This window comes from Dromiciops gliroides, chromosome 6, assembly GCF_019393635.1.
Source record: "Dromiciops gliroides isolate mDroGli1 chromosome 6, mDroGli1.pri, whole genome shotgun sequence".
NCBI classification, from domain to species: domain Eukaryota; kingdom Metazoa; phylum Chordata; class Mammalia; order Microbiotheria; family Microbiotheriidae; genus Dromiciops; species Dromiciops gliroides.
Window position 1 is genome coordinate 168,186,564 of NC_057866.1, and position 27,761 is coordinate 168,214,324.

A 27,761-nucleotide genomic window follows, 5' to 3' on the forward strand; every position below is an offset into this window, starting at 1 on the left:
CTAGTAAAAGGGATAAGTAGACAATTCTCTGCTGGCAGAACAATTCCCTACTAAGGGTGCCCAGACTGATCCCTCAGGCATGCACAGACAGTCAAATTCCAGGACTTATGTCAGATACTTATCTTTATGGGGTGAGGCATGGGGGCTGAAGTGGGGAAGCTGTACGTGATTACTATAGTCAGTAGCAAAACCATCTGAACCCCAGTTATACAAACACTGGTGACCTTGAGTGTGCCTCCAGCTCAGCCCCTTCAGCTGGCAATGGGTGGGGGTCTGTGGCTTAGCTGTCTGGATAACTTAGCCAATCTATGGTGGCTGGGGTTCTTATAATAGAAGGCAGTACAACTGGGAAGTCCATCAGGATACTTGTGGTCAGTATCACTGGCAGACCAGGAGCCTGCGGACATGAGGGAATTGGGACATTATTGTGCTTCCTGGTTGACTGATGTAAGCTCTTAGTTTATGGTTTTCCATCTTGCAAAAAAACCCCAAAACCCCAAACCAAACAAACCAACAACAACCAAAGTAGTAGTTATTCTCACCCAGAAATCTTTGGGGCCAAAGGAGTTACTTAGAATTGTGGAGAGGGACAGGGTCCATCCAAGATCTAACAGGTACCCCAAGTTGTACAGTGTGCTAATGATAATTATTCAAATACAACTGAAACCCCCCAATGCAGTATTTCTTCTACCAACAACCCAGGCAGGAAACATAAATCAGGAATAATTAAATTCAGGAATTATTAAATTGGGCCATAATCCAAAGTAAATAATGGGAAAATCGAGTAGAAAAAGCATTAACCAATCCCCTTCCATGCAAGTGTACAATATCCCCCTGACTTCCTCTTTGGTGAGAGAGACAACACTTCCTAGGCAGCTAAAGTTCCTACTTAAGGAAGGATTTCATGACTATTAGGACTCCATTCAAATCACTATTTCCTGCCAACCAGCTTGCCTTGGTCTTGTTCCACTCTGTCTTCAAAGACCATTAGCTGATGTGGCTCCTGTTCTGTTATTTTCTATGACATATTCTTCCTCTGGAAGGTATATTATTGCCCCTTTGTGAGACTGTCTAGGACCAAAATGAGTGGGGACTCAACAGCATATTTTCATATGTTTTGTTGGTCATTTCTATCTCCTGCCCTGACCAACATTATTTGTGAAGAGCTTTTCTACTTAATTCACCCCTTCTGCCTGCAAACTAAAAGTCCTGCAGTCTTCAATCCTAGTTTAATTAGGGCAAATGAAGTCCTTTCAGTAATTGCCATGCCTGGGAAGCCAGTGCCAGGGGCCATGCAAATTATTTTAAGGCTTTGATAATCTTCAAGAGGCACTTAGTAACTTTAGCTGGAGAGAGGTAGAGAAGGCAACTTTTGTCCAGGGGTCTACTGCAGTTAAGGCTTTTTGCCCCTTTGCATATATTTTTTTTAAATGATTTGATACAATGAGTCATTTGAGAGATCTTATGCCTTTATCTCTTGGTGTTTTGAATAAATAGATTCTGCATCAATCCAAGTCATGATAAATCCCCTTCTTTCCTCTTTATTTATACCTGTCTGGGTGATGATGACAGGCTCAAAGGCAGGACACTAAATATTTGTCTTTGTGAATTTGGACGGGCATAGGCAACAAGTAACAACAGGTAACCTTCAAGGATTAAGTGGTTCTTTATTGACCTGACTGCTATCAAATGAAGCTTTTGATAGATGTACTGAATGTAGTAAGTGACTTGGGTTTTCCATTATGTTCTGTTGACTTTCTATTTGTGTGGCACAATCTTGTTCAGAGTAAGGAATGTGAGTTGGGCTGCCAGCATCTCCTTTGGCCTTGAAATCTGGATACCTGAACATAGATCCTTGCCCTCTCTGTCCCTCTTGGTGAAGGAGATGGGGGCCTTCACTGTTTTGGATGATAAAGCCAACCTTGAACATCTCCAGGCTAATCAGTTTCAACTGTAAAATGTGGCATGCTCCATCAGAAGTGGAGAGTTAAAGATTTAAATGGATAATTGCAGGACTGTGCAAGGTAAATGATGGTGGTGGTGTGATACTATAAGAAGATCTGGCAGGACTATCATTTACCTCCCATGGTTATTGAACTTACCAGCAAAAGCATCTAGTTGGGTTAGTTCTTCTGCAGGACCCCTATTCCCCACCCTCCCCTCTATTGCTCTTGGCCCATTTACCTCTTCTTCTTCTGAAATATTTCTAGTATACTATATGCAATGCTCCTAAATCTAATCTCATATGGGCATGGGCAGGAAACAACAGCTTCAAACACAATGATTGATGATTGAAGGGAAGAGTGATAACTTGTCTTGGAGAACGGGACTTTTCTTCTAGGATGCCAGTCTCTGAGGGTGAGAATCCTGAGGATAGGTCATGTTTTCTCCCTTCTTTTCCAGATCACCTTTCTCCCAGGGAATGCCTTCTTTACCTAAAGTCCAGTTGGGTTGAGGGTTGGGTTCTCTATGTGATGGACCACCTCTTCGCCTGGCACCAATGAGTTAGGTATTAAGGATGTTCTCTGTATCACTTCTTTCCTCCCCTCACTAAATTTGTTCCAGGAAAATTGATAGCTACGTCTTTTTTCAGACAAAGAGTCTGCTGAGTAAATGAGTCCTTCAGTATACCGAATCTGATTTTATCTAAAGAAAGGTTCAATTTAAATTACTGTCTTCATAATGCAGAACTAATAATTCCTTATTTCAGCTCTTTTTGTTAGGTTATGCACAGCCCCCTTTTGTGTTTGAGAACAGAATGAATGTCCACAATGTGGGGGGTAGAGAAGAGAGAGGATAGGGACAAGGTTTCTGTCTAGGCCAAGACCCGTCCTTGTGCTGAGGTGTTGAAAGTCTGGCCAAATCCCCCTAGCTGGATGCAATCCTTAGTTACAAGAAGGGTTTGGAAAGGGAGGAGGAAGAATGTCATAACTAACAAACAACCCAGCAGCCCTTTTAAAGTCTTTCCCTTAAAGGTGGCATTATTCAAGTTGCTTTCAAAACAAGACCAGGGAGATTTTGAAAACTCTGGGGAAACAAGAACAGTGAAGTTTTGCTTTAATTTTCTGCAAGCACAAGAAGTTCACAGGGAACCCTTAACAACCAATTAACTAGTTGGCACATGCCTATGAACAGAGGGCTTCAATGGACAAATTCAAGGAAGGCAGGCCCCCGAGCGCAAGAGAGACTCAAAGGAAGCATCATGGGCTAGATTCCCGGCCTCCAAGTGATCCGAAGTGATTTGCTCTTCACTCCAAGTGAGTAAAAGGTAGTAACTGGGGCCCAGGTTGGGCCATGGAACATGAAGTCATTAGTCTGATGGGCCTTCTTCCCATAGTCCCTTTGTTAGCTATCTGTTGATATGTCTCTATGCTTAAATTATGTTTGAGAAACATTTCATAAGCATTGACTATGGTGGTTGGTGCTGAACACTGCAGGAAATGCCAAGATGAATAATCTTTGTACCTTGTCACTGTCAATTGCCAATCTCCAGTGCTTTCTTTCTCAATGACTTTTATACCTTACAGGCTTCCTCTTCACTCCAGTCCCTTCCCTTATGCTCAAGAACATCAATTTCCATTCCTTGGAACACTGTGGCCTCCCTGTTCATCCTCCTCAACTCCCATGGCTTACATCTTTATTCTTTTTTTTTTTTTTAGTGAGGCAATTGGGGTTAAGTGACTTGCCCAGGGTCACACAGCTAGTAAGTGTTAAGTGTCTGAGGTCAGATTTGAACTCAGGTCCTCCTGACTCCAGGGCCAGTGCTCTATCCACTGCACCACCTAGCTGCCCCACATCTTTATTCTACTATAGCTACCCATAGGGATGGGCATGGTCTAGGCATCGTCATCACCTATGATTGGAAATTCTTTTTGATGATGGCAATCTCTTATCCTATATCCCCCTCCCCCTCTTCCTAACCCTCTTAGTCATCCTCATTATACACCCTACTCCAACCTCAGTCACTGCCACCCCTTTTCTCATAGTACAGAAGTTCCTAGTATTTTTTGTGTGGATAATGGACTTCTTCGGCAGTTGATAAAGTCTGTAGAACCTTCTTAGAATAATTTTTTTTAAATTCCTAATCTGAGGAAATGCTAAATTTCGGTTAGAGGTTAGTGAAAATAAGATAGAGTTAATGTACCCAAGGCACAAGGATCCCAGGTTAAGAACCCCAATCCTTAATGGACTAGAGTCCATTGTACCTATTGTTCTTTCCACAGTTTGGGCCATATGGTAAACCAGTTCAATTAATTATACACCATCCTCTGTCCTGGAATCCCTTACCACCCCATCCGATTCCATTCACATCCGCCACATCCCATACAAAGGTTGTCCCCATTATCTACCTTTTCCAATCCTCTTCACATGATGCTGACCACCACTATCCTGGCTGAGTGCACTCAAGGTATACATTATCTCATCTCACTGGGATCCTCATTGCTGTACACCAAACTTTTTATTCTTTTCTGCTTCCCTATTAGACTCCCAGTAATGGATGGGGTTTTTTTTTGTTTGTTTATTTTTTGTGGGGAAATGAGGGTTAAGTGACTTGCCCAGGGTTACACAGCTAGTAAGTGTCAAGTGTCTGAGGCCATATTAGAACTCAGGAGCTCCTGAATCCAGGGCCAGTGCTCTATCCACTGGGCCACCTAGATGCCCCCTTCTTTCTTTTCTTTTTTTTTCTTTCAGTAATGAATGTTCTAAACCTTCTCCCCTCAAACCTTCTCTCTTCCCTCTCTCTCAGCAGAGGACTGCATATCTTACTTTACTGATGAGGCTATGGTCTTGAGTTCCCACATATTCTCTGTCCCACATTTCAAAATCCCTCTGCAGAATTCCCCATCCTTTCCCACTTTGCTCCAATTTCTGCCAAAGAAGCGATCCTTATTTTTGCCATGACCAATCCGCTCTATTTAAGCTCTTGGTTTCATCCCCTCCTGTTCTCTTCAAGAGCTTGTCCTTTCATTCATTCCTGCCCTTGATCTCACCTTCAATGTCTCCCTCTTTATTGTCTCCTTCCCAGACATCTACAACACACCCAGGTTTCCCCCGTCCTTAGATGTCTTCACTTGGCTCTGCTATAACCTCAAGCTATCTCTACAAAAGCTCTCATGTTGCTTCCCTCATTCTCCTCATTCTTTTTAGATCGGGCCCCAACACTCTTTGCTTGTACTTTTGCCAGTAGTTTCCCAAACATCTCCCTGCTTCTAGACTCTCCCCTTTCCAGTCTGTCCTTCACATACCCACCAATGTTATCTTCCTAAAGCACAGGTATGCTCTCCCCTCTCCCCAAAATCTTCCAAGGCTCCCTTTTGCCTCTGGAATAAACTATACCTTTTCTGTCTGGTACTTAAGGCCCTCTACACTCTATCTCTAACCGACCTTTCCAGATATTTCTCAATAGCCCCATCATATGTTCTAAATTTCAGCCAAACCCGCAGTTCCAAAAACTCTCAGCATCGCATCTCTCCCTTTGATGCCTTCACATAGCCTATCTATCTTCTATGCCTAGAATGTTCTTCCTTCTCATCTCTACCTCTTGGAATACTAAACTTCCTTCAAGTCTCAAATGATAGATCACCTCCTTCATGAAGTCTTTCCTGATCCCTCCAGTTATTAGTTTTCTCTCCTTCAAATTACCTTGTCTTTATTCATCTGGGGTAATACATGTTGTATCCTCCAATAGAATACAAGCTTCTACAGGGCAGGGGTTATTTTTTTGCCTTTGCTTTATATTTCTGGTGCCCAGTACTGGACCAAAGGATAAGCTTTGGGGAGCTGAGTTGAGTAGACTTAAAGAGAAGGCTGAACACTAGCTAATAAATTCTTTGGCCATAACTACCTTTAAAACAGATAATAAGAGCACATGTCTCTTAGGTCCCTGTGGCTTCATTCTGCTCCCCCTGTGGGATCCATTAGACTATGAATCTCAGGGCAGCTAGGTGGCGCAGTGAATAGAGCACCAGCCCTAGATTCAGGAGGACCTGAGTTCAAATCTGACCTCAGACACTTGACACTTACTAGCTGTGTTGCCCTGGGCAAGTCACTTAACCCCAATTGCCTCACCAAAACAAAACAAAACGGACTATGAATCTCTTGAGAGCAGGGGATCTTTTTTGCCTTCCTTTGTATCTTCAGCTCTTAGCACACAGGACCTGCCATATTGTAGATGCTTAATAAATTCTTATTGACTGACTGATTAATGCAGAAGGGAAAAGAGATGCTAGTATTCACATAGCCTTCACGCATCTGTTAATATTAATTTAACACTACATTCTAAAGTTGAGATCCTTGCCCAATTATCAACAAATCAATAACCTCTTGAGGGATAAAAACACCCTCTATATCGTTATTATCAGTGGAAATGAAATGTCCGTAGATGTAAAGAACTCACAGCTAAATGGAAGGAGGTGTAGCAGGTGAAAGATGAAATGATCTAAGTCATTTCTTCCAAGCATATTGATTTATTATTTATTGAGCATGACAATTGCTCAACAAATCGGGACAAGTAAGTCTTCCTCAGCTTTGGCACTAGACCCTGAGATAGACTTTTATACCTCGAAAATAATTCATCGAATAAGAGCAATCAGTGAAAAGAAAACAATTTAACAGAATAACAAATTACATGATTTGATTTCTTTTTGTTGTTGTTGTTTTTGTTTTGTTTTTTAGTGAGGCAATTGGGGTTAAGTGACTTGCCTAGGGTCACACAGCTAGTAAGTGTTAAGTGTCTGAGCCAGATTTGAACTCAGGTCCTCCTGACTCCAGGGCCGGTGCTCTATCCACTGCGCCATCTAGCTGCCCCCATGATTTGATTTCTAATTGGAGGAAAGATCAGGGACTTTTCAAGTTAGGAAGAAGAGAGTGAACAGGTGCAATTCCCTGAAATCAGAAAAAGAGATGGCCCATTTCTCCCCACCCCCTACAGATGTCTACAAACAATCAAAGAAACATAGAAACAACAACTGATTGACCAATACAGGGCCAGTTTTCATACAAGACCTATGGGTTGCTTCAGATGTACAATTGTGAGAAAACTTCTTGCATCAGTCTTTGGATCTGATAGGGTTCTGGTCAGCATAACCTAGCTCCTTAGTTAAGGGTCTCTTTTCTTTTTCTTTCTTTCTTTTTCTTTTCTTTTCTTTTCTTTTTTTTTTTTTTTTGGTGGGGCAATGAGGGTTAAGTGACTTGCCCAGGGTCACACAGCTAGTAAGTGTCAAATATCTGAGGCTGGATTTGAACTCGGGTCCTCCTGAATCCAGGGCCGGTGCTTTATCTACTGCACCACCTAGCTGCCCCCAAGTTAAGGGTCTCTAAGCAGCAGGTAGAGGTGCTTCAGCTTCCCAGTCACACAGGCTAGCTTTAAACTTCAGTAAAGTTTTCTCCCATTTCCCACAGAGGCATCACAGGTTCTCTTTGAAGAAGTGAATAAAGAAGTTGGTGGACCTGGTTTCATTGTGTGCTCAATAACAAAAGAAAAGAAAAGAAACACTGGACTCAGTCTGAAGACTTAGGTTTGAGTCTAGCTCTGTCATTTACTTGTCCCATGACCATTAGCCTCAGTTTCTTCATCTGTAAAACGGGAATAATATTATTTCTACTTCCCTCATTGGGTTATTGTAAGGAAAGATCTGCATAAACTTGTAAGCTGCTGTATAAATATCAATTATTATAATGACTATTATTAATGCGTGCTCTGATGCCTCAGAAGGTAAATTGAAAAAAGGAAAATACATTCTCCTCTTTAAAGTTTCTAAACACATTTTTGCTCACGATATTGAAACACAGCAACTGAACCCTCCATGAATTGAGCACCATGGCAGCAGTGGGAAGAACACTAGATCTAGGGTGAGAGATTCTGGGCTTGAATTCCTCTCTGCTACTTCCTACCTTGAGAAAGGCCCCGAAATCTCTGTAACTCACCTTTCTCATCTATAAAAAAAAGAGAGTTAGATCAGATGATCTCCAAAGTCCTTTCCAGTTCTAAGTCAATGGAGTTGAACCAAAAGTCCATGTACACCTGTGCCAAAGAGAGCTTATAATCAATCAGTCAATCAATCAATAAGTCTTCATTAGACACAACTCTGTTCCAGGTTCTGTGCTAAGTACTAGGCATATAAAACCAAAAATGAACCAATTCCTGTGCTGAAGGAGCTGACATTCTGATGAGGAAGACCACAGATACATTTATAGGCACATGCAAAATAGGTACTAATTGATTTTGTGGGGAAGAGGAGGGGAGGATGGAAAACTTTGATGGAACTGATTGGAATGGAAAAATACTTGTTAAATGCTTACTCTAGGTTCCAAGCACTGTGCTAAATGCTGGGGATACACATGGAAAAGTATAATAATCCCTATTCTCAAGGAGCTAACATTCTAATTAAGGGAAACATCACATACTTTCATTCACTCATGGAAGATAGAAAGACCAGGTGGTATATCGAATCCAGTAGGCAAAGCATCAAGGTAGTTGGTAAGGACCCTTGGTCCTTGGGAAGCAGTGACACAGTAGATGGTTGCTGAGTCATGATTGTTGGGAAGGGGTAGGTGGACCCAAATGGAGGTGGGTGATACAGGGTAGGCTCAGCATTCAACTGAGAGTAGGCATGCCTCCATTATCTGGTATCTAATGGATAATGGGGGCTGGGGCAGGGAGGGTTCCCCACTTCAATTGTTTGTCAGGCTCCCTGGTGAAGGAACAGGGGCAGGAGGTAGTGCTTGAGTTGAAAATTGAAGGAGACTCAGAAATTCTGAGATGCAGAGGTGAGGAGGGGGTACATTTCAAATATGAGGAACACCATCATGTAGGAGGAACAATAAGAAGTCCATATTGACTGGACCATAAAGTGAATCAAAGGAAGTAATGTGTAATAAGACTAGAAAGCTAATTTGGAATCAAGTCCTAAAGATCTGTATATGCCAAAAAAGAAGACTTTATGTCTGATCCTGGAGGTAACAGGGAGCCACCAAAGTTGATTAAATAGGAAAGTAACATTGTCAGACATACAATTTAGGAAAGTCACATTGGCAGCTATGTACAGGATAGATTGGAGTGGAGAAAGACTTAAGGCAGGGACATTGGTTAGGATGCCATTGCAATGGTCCAAGCAGGAGGTGATGGGACCTGAATGTTATGTTGACTGTGAGAGTAGAAAGAAAGGGACAAATATGGGAGATATAATGGAGGTTGAAATAGCAGGATCTGTCTACGTATATGATGAGGACACAAGCATTTTTGACCTACAGAATAGTCATCTTCATCATTTTTTCGTTTCCTAGGTCTTCCAGCTTAGTAGAATACTCACTGTAAAGACAGACAGATTGGCCCTGGATCTTGCATTTGTGAACCGGAGATATCCTAAGGAGCGCAGGATGGCCAGACCGTGTGGCCATCTGCTTCCTGACAAGGCAGGAAGTCTGCTAGGAAAAGGATACAGTTGGGGTGTGTGAAAGACCTGACCTTCTCCCTTAGGCCTTAGTGATCCCTCCTAGATTCCCAAGGAATTTACCTCTTCTTTGGAATTGATCCAGGGAAACTTACCCTTGGCCTTTCTTCTTTACTAATTTCCAAAGTTTTCTTAAGTTTAAACTCCCAACACAGAACCTTCTTCCTTTCTTGGTCCCTGAAGCTACTTGGCTTCCTGGGTTCAAAGCTCTGCAGTATGTTGTAATACCACTACTACTAGTAGTACTAGTAGTACTAATAGAAATACTAGTATTAGTAGTACTGGTAGCGGTGATGGTAGTAGTAGTGATGGTGGTGGTAGTGAAAAAAGGAACAGAAGAAGGAGGAGGAAGAGAAGAAGTAGGAGGAGAAAGAGGAGGAGGAGGAGGAGTAGAAGAAGGAGGAGAAAGAAAAGGAAGAGAAGAAGAAGAAAGAGGAGGAGGAGGAGGAAGAGAAGAAGTAGGAAGAGAAAGAGGAGGAGGAAGAGTAGAAGGAGGAGAAAGAAAAGGAAGAAGAGAAGAAAGAGGAGGAGGAAGAGTAGAAGAAGGAGGAAAAAGAGAAGGAGGATAAGAAGAAAGAGGAGGAGGGGGAAGAGAAGGGAGATATTCTAAGGGTTGTGAAGCACTTTACATATATTATTTCATTTGAGTCCCATAACAATCCCATCAAATTAGTATTCCTGTTTCACAAACAGGGAAAGTGAAGCTTGAAGAGGTTAATGAACTTTCCCAAGATCCCCCAGGTCCTAAGTGTTGAAGGTAGCTCAGGTCTCCCTGACTCTGAGTGTAGCATACTCCATGCCACCCTCATGGAACCTGGTGCCCTTATGACTTTCCAGTGTCTATCTGCTGGTTTGATATTCACACGCACCAGGCTCCAGCTTCCGCTGCTTCATTGACTGACTATCGCCAGCTCATTTTCAGCCATTCAGGAAGCCTTTGGGTTGCCTGTAGACTTCTGAGTCTTCATTCACATTTGTTTATCCACAGGGAGTATGCAATATGGTACAGTGGAAAGACAATTAGTTTTAGAGTCAGAGGACATGAATTTCAGCACTGACACTACCTGGGTGATTTTGGAAAAGCGTTGTTTTTTCAGTTGTTTTGTCGTGTCTGACTCTTTGTGACCTCATTTGGGGTTTTCTTGGCAAAGATACTGGAGTGGTTTGCCATTTCCTTCTTCAGCTCATTTTACAGATGAAGAAACTGAGGCGAACAGGGTTAATTGATTTGCCAAGGTCACACAGCTAGTAAGTATCTGAGGTCAAATTTGAACTCAGGAAGATGAGACTTCTTAACTCTAAGCCTGGCTACTGTTTCCCCTATAGTATCACCTAGCTGCTCTTTGGGAAAGTAGTCAGTTAATTAACCTGCCTTGGCCTCAGTTTCCTTCTTTGTAAAAATGAAGGGATTGGAACATATGTCCTCTGAGGTTTCAAGCTCTAATTCTGTGATCTTAGATATTTCTCTTTCCTTAGTGTACAGGAAGGAATGGATTAAAAAGACCTTCTACAGACAAAGTTTTCCCCCATTAACTCAAAAACTTAATATATCACCCAACAACAAACCCTTTCATCACAGGGTGTCTTCTGATTTGAGTTAGAACTGGATTGCAAGAGGGTGGAACAGGTGGCATATGTGTGTAGGCATTTGCCTAGGTATGGCCTCCTCCACATCTGGCTGCTCTGGAATTCTAGAGAAGTTGAGCCACATCTGGGAGCTGCTAACTCTCTAAGATGAAAAGTTTCAAAGAATATACTTATCTGCATTAGCAGAGATTTTCTTTCTTACCAGTATTTCCCTATGCCAGTGAAATTATAAACCCTGTCCAATATACTTATGTTTATGATTCCATTGTATACATTATATAGAGACATATACATATATGTATATATTATATATATACAATAGAATGGATTTCTCTAGATAGACATAAATGTATATACATTTGTGTATGTATAATATATACAAAAGAATCAGACATATATGTATATATACTGAATGTGATATATATTTATATGTATATATAATAAAACCACAGACATGTGTATATTACATATGGAGAGAAATATAATTTATCACAATCTCCCTGCTTAGAATCTTTTTGGCAATCTAAGCATCCTTTTGGGCGGGGGTGGGGGGGTGGGGGGGTGTCAGTAGTCATTAAATCTAGAGTCATTCAACAATTATTTCCTTGACTGTTCATAGCTCCATACCAAATGATATGGAGAAATGAACCAAAATTAGGGATTTTTATGTCAAGAGCAAGTCTCATATACTGGGTCTGGGACACCCCAGCCTGCCATTTGGTAGCTTCCTATTTTAACTGTCTCTGATAACCAGGTGCCAAACTGTATGATATCTAAGGTGCTGGAATAGTGCAAATGTATCAGTTTCCTTTAAATTTGTTGCCTGGGGGAAAGCCTCTGTTACCCATCCTAGTTACATATGTGGACACAACTTTTATTTGTTTTGAACATTTTCAACCCTTAACAAGAAAGGGTTTGGGTCTAACCAGTAAAAGATCACCCCAGGGAAAGGGCAGGGCTGGGAACTCAGTGGGTGGCAATGATTCCTAACTGCAATCTGAGGTTTACCATATTTTATGGCTTCCATTAAAAAAAAATCACTGTGTTTTGTTGTGTTTTGTTTTGTTTTGTTTTTTCTCCCTTTGGAGGGAAGAATTTCAGATGGGGAATGTGCCTTTTTCGACACATCCTGCTTGAAATCATGAAACAATGGCCAGACTTATGCTTATGATTGGCTTGGGGTAGTGGATTGGCCATTAGACCTGGAGCCAAAAAAATCTGAGTTTGAGCCTTAGCCTCAACACTTCCTGGTTGCATGATTTTGAGCAAATGGCTTATCCTCTTGGAGCCTCATTTTCCTCAACTGTAAAATGGGGATGATAATTATTATACTCCTTTTCTCTTACTAGGCTGTTTTGAGGAAAACACGCTGTAAAGTGATATGCAAATGCTGGGTGATGCTCATTAGCCAGAGTCTTTTAAGTTTTGTTGTTCAGTTCTTTCAATCATGTTCAACTCTTGGTGACTCCACTTGAGGTTTTCTTGGCTAAGACACTGGAGTGGTTTGGCATTTCCTTCTCTAGCTCATTTGACAGATGAGGAAAATGAGGCAAACAGGGTGAAGTGACTTGCCCAGGATAACAAAGCTAGTAAGTATCTGAGGCTGGATTTGAATTCAGGTCTTCCTGACTCCAGGCTTAGTGCTGTATCCACTCTTTTAAGCCACTAAATCCATACTGAGGTGAATTTTAAGCAAACTTGACAGTGGATACAAAAAGTTTACTCTATACCACCTTGCCTCTTTGCAGCTTTGCTCTGGCTGTCCCCTATTTATGAAATGCTCCCCATTCTTTCCTCTACCTGTTAGAATCCCTGGGTTCTGTTGAAGCACAATTCAAGTCTCATTTGTACACTACTTTTATGGTACTCTCAGCAGTTGTTATGGCTCTTTCCCACTGTTTCCCCCCGACAAGTCTTGTGTCTCCCCCTCCCTTTGCCACCAGCCTCTTCATCCTCTACCCCCAAAACTCCCTATGTAAAATTCCTGAGAGTATGAACTTCCATTTTTTCCTTTGTATTCCTAGCATTTAGTGCAGTGCCTGGTATATAGTTGGCAGTTAATAAATGTTTATTAAATTGAATGACAGAGGAGAAAGGGGGGGAGAGAAAGGTGTGTGTGTGTGTGTGTGTGTGTGTGTGTGTGAGAGAGAGAGAGAGAGAGAGAGAGAGAGAGAGAGAGAGAGGATATCCATTTCTTTATATTGAAATAACTTTTCTTTCAATATCAAGTTTTTCCTCGTCCCTTACCTCTTTCCAGACCCCCAGCACATTTGAGTGATCATTCCACTTATACTCAATTTTGAGGGTTTGGGGGCAGATGGCTACTATATTAAGTGAGATACAGTTGGCTGTGGGAAAGGACATTCATTGGCTGTCCTTTTCAGATAGCTAGAATAACATGTGTATGGTGATGAATATTTAGGTGGGTGTATGTCTGAGGTGTGTCTGTACCGCAAGAGGGCAGTTTTTCCCCCGTGGCTTGCGAAATCAGCCTCATTACTGTGGTTGCGATCTATCAATCTTTATTTCTTTTTAAGAACCATCCTATCTGATCATTAGCTTCTAGGTTTGCCCCCACCCTGGAAGTAGGCGGGTAGTTGGCGGGAGCTGGAAGTATCAGGTGAAGACATAGGGAAGGGGGTATGAGGAACTGGCTCTGACCATTCCATACCTGAGCAGAGTTGTCCAGCCTGTCCCTAGAGAAAAACAGGGAGTGGTAGAGCAGAAGAGAGACTGGCAGGCAAGGCTCTGTAGAGGCTCAGGTTCCAGTGGTATTGGAAGGCAGGCCCCCCCAAGAACTAAGCATTGGATATACATTTTAGTCAACTTGGGCTGGTAGGCGTTTTGCATGGATCTGAGTATTTGTGTATAAGTATAGTGAATGAATGTGCCCAGGCATTCTCCTGGGGCTTTATTAACCCAAAGGAGATTTTTTCAGGTGCCCCACCTATTAGAGCTTTCCCTATATAGGATTACCTTTACAAATTTTCCTCTTGCATTCAAATGTGAGTACCTTGATGGAGATTGTGACCTTTTTTTTTTTTTTTTGTATCTACATGATTTAGCACAATGCTTGTTGCAAAGTAAGCTCTTAATAAATGCTCATTGACTGACTAACCGATATTGATGATATCTCCTTGATAAAGTGTTAATTCCTTTCCTTGAGTTGTCCCATTGATACCCCACTGAGAATGACTGATTGTTTCATGGCTAGTTCATAATCTGGACTAGGATTTGATCTTTAAAAGGGAGAGCAGTTTCTCAGCAGTGCAATGATCCAAGACAATTCCAAAGAACTCATGATGGAAAATATTCTCCACATCCAGAAAAAAGAACTGCAGATTCTAAATGCAGACTGAACCATACTGTTTCTACTTTTTTTTTCTTTTTTGAGGTTTTTCCCTTTTGTTCTGATTCTTCTTTCACAACATGACTAATGCAGAAATACGTTTAATGTGATTGTAAAAAAAAAAAAAGGGAGAGCAGAAATAGGGGACAGATAGAAGAGAAGCTAGGCTAAAGATTGGACAAAGAAAGCAAGCTAGGAGGTATCTGAAAGGAAGATTGAATAGCTTCATGGCCTCTTAAGGGAGCCATATTCTCCAGGGAACCATGTAGCCCCCAAAAAGGTAGCAGATGGAGGCAGCAGAAACAATCAATCATTGAGCATTTATGAAATGCCTACTGGGTGGCAGGCACTGGGTTAGGCTTTGAGGATACAGGAAAAAATGGGGCAGCTAGGTAGCACAGTGGATAAAGCACCAGCCCTGGATTCAGGAGGACCTGAGTTCAAATCTGACCTCAGACACTTGACACTTACTGGCTGTGTGACTCTGGGCAAGTCATTTAACCCTCATTGCCCCCACACACACACACACAAAAAGAGAGATTATATAAATGCTAGCTATTATTTAGGGGCTCAAGTATGAACCTTTTGAATATTTTAAATAAGAGCTGAGGGGGAAAGAGGTCTGGGTAAGTAAAACCTGTCCTATATTAAATGTACTGTTAACCTGAATTCTTACATGGGAACTGAGGAGCCCTTTCCGTGTGTGTGTGTGTGTGTGTGTGTGTGTGTGTGTGTGTGTGTGTGTACCTATACAAGAGATAAATTCTGATATTCCTATGCAAAATTCAAGGTTAGGGAAAAATGTGTCAAATTTTTATCTATCCAGGCAAAACCCTGGGAGGTTTCAAAAAGCAAAGAGAGAGAGAGAGAGAAACTGATGAGAGATGGTCTCAAGATTGAAGCCAGAGCTTCAATGTGGGGTCATGAGTTATATATACACATATCATCAAGGACATGTATGACCATAAAAGTATGGGGGATGTTATCATATAGTAATAATGAGAAATATTCAGCTTGAGATATTACAAGAGCCAGAGGTAGAGGCCTTTGGGGTGTTTGGTGAATTCCCTAGGGCAGACTTATAGTAGACTATTGATGAGGATCATGTAAAATGAGGAGGCAGGTGATCTATACCAGTGGAGGGTATGGCCACACAAGCAAGATCCTAGATCCATAGATTTCTCTCTCTCTCTCTCTCTCTCTCTCTCTCTCTCTCTCTCTCTCTCTCTCTCTCTCTCTCTCTCTCTCTCTCTCTCTCCCCCCCCCCCTCCTTCTCTCTCTCTCTCTCTCTCTCTCTCTCCCCCCCTCCCCCTCTCTCCTTCTCTCTCTCTCTCTCTCTCTCTCACACACACACACACACACTCTTGCTCTCTCTCCACATATCATAGGAACATTGATTTAGATGTATAACAGTCACTGACATTTGTAGAGAATTATAAAGTTCATAAAGCATTTTACATACATGATCTCAACAACCCTGGGAAATATGTGCCATTGTAATCCCTTTTTTACACATTAGGAAACAGTTTGAGAGAAGTCAAATGACTTGCCCAGGATCATACAGTTTAGGAATGTTTGAGACAGAATTTGAACCCAGGTCTTCCTGGAATCTCTAGGTCAAATGAATTCTATCCACTATGACATGTTACCTTTCAAGTAAACAATCTACCAAATTTAATTCGATTCGGGGCAGCTAGGTGGCACAGTGGATAGAGCAATGGCCCTGGAGTCAGGAGTACCTGAGTTCAAATCTGACCTCAGACACTTAACACTTACTAGCTGTGTGACCCTGGGCAAGTCACTTAACCCCAATTGCCTCACTAAAAAAACAAACAAACAAAAAATTTAATTCGATTCAGTTTATCAAACATTTAGTAAGTGCCTCCTATGTGGGAGGTCTTCTACTAAGGGCTAGGAAAAACAACCCCAAAACAAGAACAAAACAAAGCAAAAATCAAAGAGAGAACTGCCCTTTCCCTCAAGGAGCTTCTGTACAAGAAGGGCTGTGCATCTCTCTGTACTTCTGTAGTCAAGAGCTACAAGAATGTTCATTCCTGGAGCAGCCAGCTTGGAAATGGTAGCTCATAATGAATTTATATCATCACCATGGTGGGTTTTCTTTCCTTCACATTCACTGTTAATCTCTGTATTCCCTGGTTTTTTTTTTTAAGTCAAATCAAGAAACATTTATTAAGGGGGCAGCTAGGTGGCACAGTGGATAAGGCGCTAGCCCTGGATTCAGGAAGAGCTGAGTTCAAATCCAGGTTCAGACACTTGACACTTACTAGCTATGTGACCCTGGGCAAGTCATTTAACCCTCGTTGCCCCAGAAAAACCAAACAAAACAAGAAGCATTTATTAAGCACTTCCTATGTGCCAGGCTCTGTGTTTAAGTTCAGAGAATACAAATACAAAAAGAAAGAAGGACAGTCCTTACATGCCAGTGGGAGAGACAACACATAAAAGGGAGGTGGTTGGTTCATCAGAATTCTCTTCTTAAATTAAATTTCATTTTTTTCGATCAACGACAATTTTCCTCTTCTCTCTCCTCCCCCACCCCATTTAGAAAAAAAAAGAAAACTAAAATTTTAATTTTTCAATCAATGAAAAATCTTCCTTTTCTCCTTCCTTCTCATCCCATTTAGAAAAAACAAAAATTTTATTTTTTAATCAATGAAAATCTTCCTTCTCTCCTTCTTCCTCCCCCATACTATTTATAGAAAAAAAGGAAACAAATTTTTTTCAGTCAGTGAAAATCTTCCTTCTCTACCTCCTCCCCCACTTCATTTAGAAAGTAACCCTTTTTATAAATCTGTATAATGGGACAAAACCAATTTCCCCCTTGGCCATGTCCCAAAAAATATGTCTCAATCTCCACTCTCGAGTTGATCTTCTGTCTGTCATGAGGTGGGCAGCATGCTTCATCAAAGGTTCTCTGGAATTGTGGTAGATCACAGTTCTTAAGTCTTTCAAAGTTGGTTGTTTTTCCAGTGTTGTTGTTATTGTATAAATTGCTCTCTTGGTTCTGCTTACTTTACAGGGCGTCACCAAGCCTCTCATCATAACAGCCGAGGAAACTTGGGTGGGGGGAGATTAAGTGATTTGATCTGGTAAATGGATCTAGGAAATTGGCAGCTGCTATTAAAGGACTTAATTTTTTTTCTTACTCCTACTAAGACTATTTTGCATTTCTATATTATTATTGATAGCTCACAGTTACACCTTGAGGTTTACACCCTGCTTTCACAGTCAAAACCACAGGGTTAGAAGGGACCTCAGGGGCCAGCTAGTCCAAACACGACCAAAAAAAGACTATTCCCTATTTCCTTGAAATGACCTTGTGAGGTAGACAGTGTAAGTCATTTCTGCTCTTTAAGCCTTCTCTCTTTCTTTCTTTCTTTTTTTTAATTTAAAAAAATATTTTTTTAGTGAGGCAATTGGGCTTAAGTGGCTTGCCCAGGGTCACACAACTAGTAAGTTTTAAGTGTCTGAGGCTGGATTTGAACTCAGGTACTCCTGACTCCAGGGCCTGTGCTCTATCCGCTGCGCCACCTAGCTGCCCCTTCTCTCTTTCTTTTAAACGTTTTAATTTATTCCCTTTTCCTACATCTGTTTTGCTTACTGACGCCCCTCTCCACTTGGCAATAGAAATTGCCTTTCTAACAAATGAGCAGTCAACCAACACCGGGCAATGCATTGGTCACCTTTAGACTGTAAGCTCCTGCTCTTTTTGTGGTGGCAAGAATTTGGAAATTGAGGGGCTGCCCATCAATTGGGGAATGGCTGAACAAGTTGTGGTATATGAATGTAATGGAATACTATTGTGCTGTAAGAAACAATGAGCACGAGGATTTCAGAAAAATCCTGGAAGGACCTACATGAACTGATGCTGAGTGAGATGAGCAGAACCAGGAGAACATTGTACACAGTATTGACAACATTATGTGTTGATCAACTGTGTTGGACTTGACTCTTCTCAGCAATGCAATGGTCCAAGATAGTTCCAAAGGACTCATGATGAAAATGCTCTCCAAATCCAGAAAAAAAAAGAACTATGGAATCTAGATGCAGATTGAATCATACTATCTCTATTTTTTTTGTTGTTTTTCTTTTTTGAGGTTTTTCCTTTTTGCTCTGATTCTTCTAGCATAGCATGACTAATGCAGAGATATGTTTAATGTGACTGTAACCTATATATAACCTAATGTGATATATAACCTATATCAGATTGCTTGCTGTTTTGGAGAGGGGGGAGGGAAGGGATGGAGGGAGAAAAATTTGAAACTAGAAATCTTATTTGTTTTTGTTGTTGTTGTTGTTGTTTTGTGAGGCAATTGGGGTTAAGTGAATTGCCCAGGGTCACACAGCTAGTAAGTGTCAAGTGTCTGAGACCAGGTTTGAACTCAGATCCTCCTGACTCCAGGGCGGGTGCTCTATCCACTGTGCCATCTAGCTGCCTCAAAACTAGAAATCTTATAAAAACAAACATTGAAAACTATCTATACATGTACCTAGAAAATAATAAAATACTTTTATGATTAGACTGTAGGCTCATAGTGGACAGGGACTGTCTTTTGTTTCTTTTTAAATCTTCAGCCCTCAGCTCAGGGCCCAGCACATAGTAGGCACTTAATAAATGTTCATTGATTGATTGATGTCTGAAAATGTATGCCTTGTTAAATACCTATCATCCATTACTTCAGAGAGTTGGGAAACATGTTCTGGGTAACTCTACCCCTTCCACACCCCCTTTCTCAGTCTCTCTCTCTCTCTCTCTCTCTCTCTCTCTCTCTCTCTCTCTCTCTCTCTCTCCTACACACACACACACACACAAAACTTAAGAATAATTTCAGTTCAATGATTGGTCTGTTGTCTGGTGAATATTCTAGGATACTTTTCTTGTTTTCTTCCCAAACCTTATCTTCACTAGATTTACTAATGATCCTCAAGAAATGGGGGAAGGAAGAGAAAAAGGAGACATTCTTTGGTAATAGCCAAGCCTTACTGTGAGGTTTGCTAGGCCAGGATAATGTTTATCACTAAAACTCAAGGGGGTAGAAAAATGTATTTATTCAGCTTTTTACAAAACCACCCAAATGACTAAAAAGCATGCAAGGTAAATATTGACAAGAAATCCACCACTGAATTCATGTTTAACCTTGGACAAGTCACTACATTTCTCTGGGCCTCAGTTTCTTTCAATGAAAAAATTCAGGGAATAAACTAAATTCATCCCTAAATCCCTTCTGGTTCTAATATCTGTGACTCATCTGAAGTAATAGAAGAGAATACAACACACACACACACACACACACACACACACACACACACACAGAGGCCAAGACACTTCCTTGTCTATGTCTCTTTTCATTGAAGCCTTTTTTTTTCTATCATTAAATAACACTTTTGATATCTGTTTCTGGGTTTTTAAATCTTTTCTTGGACTCCCCAATTCTCTTCCTAAATGTGCAAGGGTCATCTGGGATGGTCATCTCATTGGTGTTATTGACGTTTTTTTTTTTTTTAGGCAATGGGGGTTAAGTGACTTGCCCAGGGTCACACAGCTAGTAAGTGTCAAGTGTCTGAGGCTGGATTTGAACTCAGGTACTCTTGAATCCAGGGCCGGTGCTTTAACCACTGCGCCATCTAGCTGCCCCATTATTGACATTTATTGACCACCAACAGTGAGGGGAGGGAGGATGGATGATGAGAAGAAGATACAAAGACCACACCTGGATCATAATAAAAGCTTGTTGACTTGAATTGACTAACACACCACTCCATCCCTGAAGATGCTTACACCCTCACTGGGGATTTAATACATACATCTTCAATCAATCAATTAGCAAGCATTTATTAAACACCACTAAGCGCAAGATATTATATCTGGGGATCCAAGATCCTTATGGATCTTACATTTTACAGAAGACCACATGTGCATACATCAGTATTTTAACCAAAGTTCCACAGTCCATTGGGATTGGACTCTCTCCCCATTGGTGAGAGGAGATGCCTTAGGCTTCCATAAGGAGAGGGGGTGGAGTTGATATCAGGAGAGAGGAGAGCACTAGGTTCTTCAAATCACTTCAGTCTCCTTGGGCTCTGAAGTTGTGGTACTAGAAGGGTGGTGGTGGTGACCTCAATGGAAATAGGAAAGCTTGGAAGATGCAAGTAGATTTGAGGGAGGGGAGCAGATAAGAAGTTCTGGAGGTGGTTCAAGAAAGAGGGAGGGGAAAAGATAATGAAGGTTATCTGGGAGGTTTAAGAAAGAGGGTCTAGGGGAAGCTAGGTGGCGCAGTGGATAAAGCCCTGGTCTTGGATTCGGGAGGACCTGAGTTCAAATCTGACCTCAAACACTTGACACTAGCTGTGTGACCCTGGAAAAGTCACTTAACCCTCATTGTTCTGCCCCCCCCCAAAAAAAAAGGAAGAAAGAGGGTCTAGAGTAGGATAGAGATTAAGGAGTCATCTACATAGAAATCATCATTGAACTCATGGTCATCAAGAAAGTATAGACCAGGGGGCAGCTAGGTGGTGCAGTGGATAGAGCACCAGCCCTGGAGTCAGGAGTACCTGAGTTCAAATCCGGCTTCAGACACTTAACACTTACTAGCTGTGTGACCCTGGGCAAGTCGCTTAACCCCAATTGCCTCATTAAAAAAAAATAAAAAAAGAAAGAAAAAAGAAAGTATAGACTGAAAAAAGCAGAGAGCCTACCACAAGCCTTCAGGAATACACCCACATTTAGGGAATGAGATATGCTTAAGACACAGCAAAGATGATAAATATCAATGGGAGCACCTCATCTATCTGCTAAGAGTCACATCATCTTTGTGGCCAGAGTTTCTTGCCTGCTGTGTGTTACCCTTCTGGACTTCTCTGATTTCATCATATTTATCTCTTCCTACAGCCCTATAATATTCCATTACATTCAGGTAACTATAACTCATTTAGCCATTCCCCAAGCCATGAGCATCTCTTATTCTTTCCGGTTCTTTGCTATTATAAAAATGCAATTATACTGCCTATGGTGTATGTCTTTTTCCCATTGACCTCCTGGGAGCATATGCTTGGCAGTGGAATCTCTAGGTCAAAGAGTATGAATACTTTAGTCCTTCTTTATCAATTTCATGTATTTGAAGCTACCTATTCTATCTTTTGTAAGCATCTCTATCCCTTGTTTTACCAAGAACTCACCTCCTAGCAGGATCTACAAAAGTCACATGACCTGCTATTCTTCTCATTGTTTATGACATAATCTTCAATATTCAGGCCATATCCATTTTGAGTGAATGTAAATACAAAACTCTATTTGCAGAATTCTCACAAATAAATAAATTCAGGAAAACAAAAAGTTGGGGACAGATATGTATCTGACAGTGTTCCTCTCATGCCTCTCAAACTTCCAGCCAAACTGACCTACTTGCTGTTCCACATACATGACATTCCATTTTCTACCTCTTTGCTTTTGTAAAGACCATTCCCTCCCCCTCCCCTCATTTCTGGAATGTTCTCCCTTCTCACCTCTGCCTTTTGAAGGCCCAGATCCAAATGTGGAAAATCCACCAAATTAGCTGGCTTGTGGCCAAACTAGGGAGGGTGGGAGGGTCCTTAAGGTCCTTTCGTGGTCGCCAAACTGTGAGATTTAAAATTGGATACAAGAGCATTAAACTCCCCTTTAACCTTTCCCTTATTTATCTCCCAGACCAGTAAGTGGAAGAAGCCTCTGATCTTTAGTTAGAGCTTTTATTGTTTGAGAATTACAAGGTGGTGTTGATTAGAGAGATAGGAAAGTAGAAGTACAAACAAATAGTCTTAGATCTAAGCTTAGTCTATATTCCATATAGAACTCACCAAAAACCCGTATATAACTCACCAAAAACCCAAGGCCACCTTTGAAGCTGAGAGCTGTGTCAAGCATGTCCTGTTATGGAGAACCCTTGCCGAGTGGAACCTGAGTCAGCGTCTGTGTGTGCAGCGCAACCAGCGGACGAGGAGAGCGGACAGAAGAGACCTCGCTTCTGTTCTCTCCTTGCCTTTTAAGCTCGCACCCCAGAAGTGGAGTGTCTAGCAGATGGAGGTGGAGTGCTTAGCAGATGCATGACTGTGTCACGGTCTCCTCCCTGAAAAGGTGGTCCTTCAGTTTTCGCTAACCGACAGTTAAAAACTTTCATTTTTTTTACCACACAATGTGACCCCCCCCTTTTTTTTTTCAGGGCAATGAGGGTTAAGTGACTTGCTCAGGGTCACACAGCTAGTAAGTGTCAAGTGTCTGAGGCCGAATTTGAACTCAGGTCCTCCTGAATCCAGGGCCAGTGCTTTATCTACTGTACCACATAGCTGCCCCTGCAATGCAACTTCTTATGAGAGATGTCAATTGTTAGTGAATCTCCATGGATCTCAAAATTCTTTTGTTTTTAATTTATATATGTTTTGTATTTCTTTATCTGAGTTCATGTTTTATCCCTCCACCCCCCCCTCTCAGTAGAAAACTTCTTTGAGGGCAGGGACTGTTTTGTTTTTGACTTGGTATTCCCAGTTCTTAGCATTGGACCTAAATCATAGTAAGTACTTAATAGTGCTTGTTGAATTAAATTAGATTGGTTTGGAATTAATTCTACACCTCTAGTCTCTAGTCATCCAGATTTATATCTTTTTTTTTTTTTTTTAGTGAGGGAATTGGGGGTTAAGTGACTTGCCCACGGTCACACAGCCAGTAAGTGTTAAGTAAGTTAAGTAAGTGTCTGAGGCTGGATTTGGACTCAGGTCCTCCTGAATCCAGGGCTGGTGCTCTATCCACTGCGTCACCTAGCTGTCCCCAGATTTATATCTTGCCACTTGACCCAGATGGCTCTGGAGGAGAGAGTGAGGCTGGTGACTTTGCACAGCCCTTCCTTACTTAAATCCAATTCACTGCAAGTTATGACATCACCTCCCGATGTCATGGTTCTCTTCAAGAATGAAGGACAAACAACAGTGATAACACCTCTAGTCTGCTCCCTTGCTATCCAGAGGAGAGAGGTCTGCTTCATCAGAGATGGACTAAATTAGGTCCTCAAAGTGTGGTCTGAAAACCCTTGGCAGTCCCTGAAACTCTTTCAGAAGGTCCCTTAGGCTATAAACCATTTTCATGATATTACTAGAATGTTATTTGCCTTTCAGAATACTCCTTCCTCTCTTTTCCATTTATATATCTATGTGAGGCTAGATTTTCTTCATATACTTTAACCAAAATGACATATTGCAACAGACTGAATGCAAAAACAGACATGAGAATGCAGCTATCTTCTTTCTAACCAGACATTAAAGAGATTTGCAGAAATATATAAAGCAGTGCCACTCTTCTCACTGTTTTTGTTTTACAAAATAGTTATTTTTCATTAAAATCTTATGTTAACACACAAAAGGTTTATTATAAATTAATTAATATTTTAAAAGGCATCCATTTCTTTTTTCTAATATGGTAATTAAATGAAAGCTCTTGTGAGCCCTGAATAATTTTTTTCCTTTTTTATTATTTTATTTTTTATTTATTATTTTATTATTTTCCAGTTACATATAAGGATAGTTTTCAGCATTTGTTTTCATAGGATTTTCAGTTCCAAATTTTTCTCCCACCCTCCTTTCCCTCCCTCCTCCCCAGGACAGAAAGCAATCTAATATAGGTTATATATGTGCAATCACATTAAACATATTTCTGCATTAGTCATATTGTGACAGAAGCATCAGAGTACAAGCGAAATACTTCAAAAAAGAATTAAAAAAAACAGCCCAAAAGTAGAAACAGTATGGTTCAATCTGCATTCCTAGACCACAGTTCTTTTTTCTGGATGTTGAGAACATTTTCTATTATGAAGTTCTTTGAAATTGTTTTGGACCATTGCATTGCCAAAAAGACCCAAGTCTGCAACCATTGTTCATCACACAATGCTGCTGTTAATGTATACAATGTTCTCCTGGTTCTGCTCCTCTCAGTCAGCATCAGTTCATATAAGTCCTTCCAGGTCTTTCCAACCCCCTCCCCCCCCCCCACTGCTCATCATCATTTTTCACATTGATTTTTTAAAACTTTGTGTTCTAAATTTTCTTCTTCCCTCCTTCCTCATCCCTCCCTATGAAATCCAGCAATTCAATATGTCATACATGTGCAGTTATGCAAAACATCTTCTCATTAGTCAGGTTGTGAAAGAAAATAGACAAAATACTTTTAGAAAGAGGAGCTAACATAAAAATATACTTCAGTCTGTATTCAGATACCATCAGTTCTATGTCTGTTAATGATCTGCATTTTTCATACATCCTTCTGAAAGCATCCTGCTCATCATTTCTTTCATGGTTACTATAACCTAAATAATTTTTAAGAGTATAAAGGGGTCCAGGCAGCTAGGTGGCACAGTAGATAAAGCACTGGCCCTAGATTCAGGAGGACCTGAGTTCAAATCCAGCCTCAGACACTTGACACTTACTAGCTGTGTGACCCTGGGCAAGTCACTTAACCCTCATTGCCCTGCAAAAACAACAATAACAACAACAAAAACCCAAAAAAACAACCCCCCCCAAAAACCCCAAATGCCAAACAAAAACAAAAACCCAAACAAACAACAAGGGGTCGTGAGGCAAAAAAATTTGAAAACCGCTGTATTAGAGGATCATAAATTGAGCACTGTAAGGGACCTCAGAGTCCACCTAGTCAAAGTGCTTTGTTTTACGTATGAGTTACCTGAGAGGCCAAGGCAACCCAGGTAGTAAGAGAGCTAAGATTTAAAGCCTAGTTCTCTGCTTCCAAATCCTTTTTCTATTTCACCGTACTGATTTCCAGGTCTTTTCTAACCCTTATCATATTAGGAGAAGAATTAGTAAATCATCTTCTCCACATCAGTGGAGAATCCATTGTCTTTCTCCCATCTTTCTGACACCCACTCACAGAAACTATCAGACTGTAGTTCTTCCTGACAATCCTTGGTCCTTCTTCTGGAGTGGAAACCCTTTCTTGCCAGGAAAGATGGGAGAAAAACTTTCTGGATCTGAAGGGGGTTGGGGGGTTTGGGCACTGATTTTTGGACCTTAGTCTGCTCTTCTATCTTTCCTTCCCAGCTAAACTCCCTGCTGATTGTGCTGATCCGGGCTCTTCTGGTTCTGGAGAGGATCTCTAAGCTCGGGTTATTTGTTGTTTTAGTTATCTTTCTCTTCTTCCTTCCTTTCCCCATTATACTTCTACGATAAGCAAGGTTTCTCAGCCATGGACCTTTCCTAGAGAGAGTGAGGCTCCATGACCCCAAATGTCTTTTTTACAGTGTGTTCCTAATGTCTTGGTATCATTTAAAGTTTTAATAACTTCAGAAATGGGCAGCTAGGTGGTGCAGAATTTATAGTACAGAACCTAGAGTTAGGAAGACTCATCTTCCTGAGTTCAAATGTGGCCTCAGACACCTACTAGCTGTGTGACCCTGGGCAAGTCACTTAATCTTGTTTGCCTCAGTTTCCTCACCTATAAAATGAGTTGGAGAAGGAAAGGGCAAAGCACTCCAGTATCTCTGCCAAAGAAACTCCCAATGGGGGTCAGACATGACTAATCAACTAAACAACAGCAACAACAACTGCAGAAGTATAACTGCTACAAACATTAAAAAAATAACATTTGAAAGGTTAAGTTTTTAAAATATTCACATTTCTTATTAAAATTTGACATAAACAGGGGGCAGCTAGGTGGCACAGTGGATAGAGCACCGGCCCTGAAGTCAGGAGGACCTGAGTTCAAATCTGGCCTCAGACACTTTACACATACTAGCTGTGTGACCCTGGGCAAGTCACTTAACCCCAATTGCCTCACAAAAAAAAAAAAAGGGACATAATCATCATTTCATGCTCTTCCATCGCTCTAGGTGCTTTTCAAACTTTGTAAAAACTTTCATCACCTCAGTAACTGAATAGATTGCATTTGTTATCCTGGGTGTAAGTTCATCCCAAGGATGAGATTTTGATGCATGTATGGCAGTTTTGACATGATTCCACAAAAAAGTATAATGGAGACTGAGGTGGCCAAGCAACATAATCCCCCTCTCTATCTCTCTCTATCCATCTACCTGGCTGAGAAAATGTCATCCAGAAAATTAAATTTAACATTTATTATTCAACATTTACAAAACTAAATGAATGTACAAGGTAACTAATTAAACTTTCTAGTGATGTTTCTCAAGTTTGTAGCATTTATACTTTTGAAGTTATTTTAAGGTTTAAACTACACTAAGACTTTTGGGACAACTGAAACTTCTGCCTGTCCCTCTGGTTAGGTGGTATAACCTCAGGTGGCCCAACCCAGAAGGAAATACAAAGAGAGGGACATGACTTCAGGTACATATGACTGGCATTGATAAAGCGCAGAGGGGGTAGCATCTGGATGGCACTGGGGTATAGCCTCACTTTTAAAAAGTTTTTATTGATGTATTTTGGTTTTGTACCACCTAGATTTCCTTTATATATTTTCCCCTACCTATTCTCAAAGAGCCACCTCTTATGACAGATTGTTTAAAGAGGAAAAAGAAGGGGGAAAACCCAGCAAAACCCCTCAATAAATTTTAAAAACCCTGACGAAATATGCAGTTTTCCACATGTGGACCCCCAACCTCTGCAAAGGACGAAACTTTTTTCACATCCCATCTTTGTAATTCTGTAGCAGGCAATTTACAGTTAGTTTGATGGCAGGGTCATTTGGACAACCCCAGACAAAGGGAGATATAATAATTAATCCACCTCTACTGCTTTACAATGCAATAAAACATACAGCCCCAAAGCACTGTCCTATATTGTGGCTTTCTCCTTTTCGCTGGCCTCTGGTTTATATGTGTGTCTGTGTGTACATTTTTTCCTCCCAAGCTTAAACTTTTAGTGTTATATAACTGTTCCCTTTGGCTTGTAGTCAACCTTCCAGATTAACTAAGGCTACCCCGAAAGGATCCTGTAGTTGGCATGGGGGTGAGCCTCGTGACTGGGTACTGCTCCCTGGGCTGGGCTACTCATGATCGGGCGGTAAAGGTGTTTGTTGGGGATTAGGGAGTCGAGGAGTCTGCACAGTGACCCAGTTCCCCATCTGTGTGGCCCCAGGCCAGAGTTCTTAGTCCCTTTTAGTATTTAGAGAAGAGTTATAATAGGACATTGTGTTATGCCCCCTCCCTTTCGCTCTCCTTGCCCCTCACACACTTGTTACAGGTGTTGTTTGCAAAGATGCCTACCCTGAGAAGCAAGATGCCCAAGAAAAAGACAAACTTTCCAGTTATTTAAGCTCTGACTTTAATGGTCCACTTAGCCTCACTTGGAGCTGTGCAATGCAGTTCTTAAAGCAAGATTCAATCTTTTGAGTGCATGTGGCTTTTTTT